Genomic DNA, 3,199 nt, shown 5'->3' with positions numbered 1-3,199 from the left:
ACACAAAGTCAATATTTCTATCAATAGGATGTTCTTTAGGCATTTGTCCAGTGGTGATGTTGTGTGCAGTGAGAATCCAAATCCCCCAAGGAGCTGATAAACTGGAGAAACAACCCCGGTGCAAACTGATATGTTCTTTTTCTTTTTGGTCCACTCCTTTTTACAGAAACTCTTTCTTCTGTTTATTGGCTGCTATCTGGCAGCTCAAAGCTTCAGTTCCCTCTACAGATTTTCTACAAGACTGAGGTCTGCAGACTGGTACATGGCCCCGTCAGTTGGCCCCCTTAATGTGGTAAAGTTGTGATATTCCCCTAGCAGAAAACCATCCCCAAAGCATAATGTTTCCACCTCCATACTTGACTGTGGGGATCGTGTTTGGGGTCATACTCTTTCTCCAAACACAGCAGGCTAAGTTGTTGCCAAGGAGCTCAATTTTGGTTTCATCTGACATCAACACTTTCTCCCGAGCCTTCTCTGAATAATTTAGATGTCTCCTGGCAATCTTGAGATGGGCCTGTGCATATGCCTTTTTGAGCAGGGGGACCTTGCGAGATTTCAGTCCATTTCAGCATAGTGTGTTACCAACGGTGATCTCGTTGACTGTGGTCCCCCCAACCTTCAGATCATTAACAAACTCCTCCTCAGGGCGATTGATGGTCATTTTATATTTTGTCCATTTCTGAATAATCGCACCAACCATTGTCACCATCTCACAATGTTTCTTGACGATGGTCGTGTAGCCCATTCCAGATTTTTGCATGTCTACAAACTTGTCCCTGATTTTCTTTGACAGCTCTGGTCTTTCTCCTGGTGGTGATTGATTGATTCTGTGGACAGGTGTGTTTTATGCAAATAAAAAGTTAAGCTCACGGGTGCCTGTAATTGATTGATTGATTGTGCCACATGTGCACACTGCCGGTCTGTGATGCCAGAATTGGGTTGTGGGGGTTTAAATACACATGGCAGCACGGTGGCATGGTGGTTAGCACTGCTGCCGCACAGCAAGAAGGTCCTGAGTTCAATTACACCATCAGGCTGAAGGCTTTCTGTGTGGAGTTTGCATGTTCTCCCCATTTTTGCGTGGGTTCCCTCCAGGTACTCTGGATTCCTCCCACTGTTCAAAGACATGCAGTTGGTGTGGATAGGTTAATTGATTAGTCTAAATGGCCCATAGGTGTGAATGTGAGCGCGAATGGTTGTCTGTCTCTGTGTGTTAACCCTGCGACAGACTGGCAGCCTGTCCAGGGTGTGCCCCGCCTCTCACCTTATAACAGCTGGGATAGGCTCCAGCGCCCCCCGCGACCCTGAAAAGGACAAGCGGAAGCAAATGGATAGATGGGTTTAAATACTTATTTCATTCAATAACGTGCAAATCAATTTAGAACGTTGATGTAATGTGTTTTACCCAATGAAAATGAAACTACCATAAAAACCAGAGACTGTTCATTTCTTTGTCATTTCTCTAAGTGAGAAAACTTACAAATTCAGAAGGGGATCGCGTATAATTATTTCCCCACTTTAATAGTGAATTGGTAATGTTCCTTTTAAGCAGGAGTTGGTGGGTTTAAATCACAGGCACTCCAAGATATTCCTGATTATTAACCATACAAGAAGTTAGATTATTTAATAAATGGAGAGTTTGGGAGAACATGACTAAATCAGAATAGTTAGCTTAGAATTTAATTTAATAATGCACTTTTATTGAATTTCTTTCTTAATCTGGCACATCATTCACTCTTCTTTTTTGTGGAACATTGTGGTTTGCTGTACTTGCTGTTTAATTATTGTGTGTTGCCTTGTGGTTCCTTTGGAAGTGGCTAGAGTAACTGCGTTGTGAATAATGCTGCTGTAATCTAAAAAATGAAAATCCTGCCTCTTTATATGCCACTACATCCTGCCTGGATTACCCAAACCTCATCAGTAAGAGTCAAAGAGGAAGTACTTGTTCTTGTGTCCCACCCTCCCCCGACCCCCACCCCCAACACAGCCAATTACAGGCCTCTGTTGCTGCAGTCGAAACCTCATGCGAAGTTTGATGCTGTCTTATTGCAACACAAACTTTGCGACTGAGAGAAATGAAGGACAGTGATGCATGCTGAGGAAAAAAATGCCCCGTGAGGAGTTTAAAAAACCCCCAGAAAAGTGTGAAACATGAAAGGCTCACAAAAAGTGTAAGAAAGTGAAAAAGCTGCACATTCTGTGTGAAGGTGCTGATCGAGCATCAGCACCTACAGCAGGGGTCGCCTGTGGGCAGTCACTGCAAACTTCTCAAAAAACACACACAAGTCAAATTTCTCAGCAAATTTGACTTTTCCTTATAATAAAACTACATTAAACTACATTCGCAGCATACTCCCCCGAAAATTATTTCAGGCTGTATCACACTGCTTGCAGTTGTCCATAACAACCATAACCTAAAAGAACTTGGTGATTATATCATATTTGTCATTAAAAGGGTGCAGAAACTGTACATATGTCTTGTTTATGTTCTGTTAAGTATGTAAGTGGAATAAACAGTGAAAGAGGACAGATAGCAATGAAAATAGGTGCACTGATGTTTCCATCATATTTACATGAACATAAAATGCTTGTTTGCACACTGGTGGAGATTACAGGGCTCTCCAGCAGTGTAAATATTGTTTACTCAGTATTTTGTTTGTCATAATGGAAGAAAAGGCCTTCCCCTTTGCTCCATCATAATTGCTACTAGAAGGTGCTTGAGCACAAATACAGTATTTTGGGGCTCAAATAAAGGCTAAAGGTTGTTTAACAATAAAATATAAATATATTTTTGTAATAAGCTGCTGGACAAACAATCTAGCATGATTTTTCTCTATGCGAGGACGACCTCCATCTACTCTGATAACTACTTTAAGTTCTTGAAGTGGAAAAAGATTATATTTACAAGCCTGAGCTTGCAAAATATGGCCTACAATAAAAAACAACAACAAATACAGCCACAGAGCCTGTATAATGCCATGCAGGTTGTCTATAACTGTGGACACTCAAAGCAAACCTTTCCACTATAGCCACGTTTCACTCTGGTCTCTGGTGTCCCTTGGGTTTACAAATTGCTTTCAGTGTTTCTTCTTCTCTGATGGATTTGTCCCTGTGGCATTGTTACATCACTGGTGTGAAATGGGAGCTCTGGAAAGGAAGCTTTCAAAATGGTGATGGACTGAACTCGAAACCAAGTGTG

This window comes from Maylandia zebra, linkage group LG19, assembly GCF_041146795.1.
Source record: "Maylandia zebra isolate NMK-2024a linkage group LG19, Mzebra_GT3a, whole genome shotgun sequence".
NCBI lineage: Eukaryota > Metazoa > Chordata > Actinopteri > Cichliformes > Cichlidae > Maylandia > Maylandia zebra.
The sequence above is the reverse complement of the archived record's forward strand: the minus strand, read 5'-3'. Positions refer to the sequence as shown.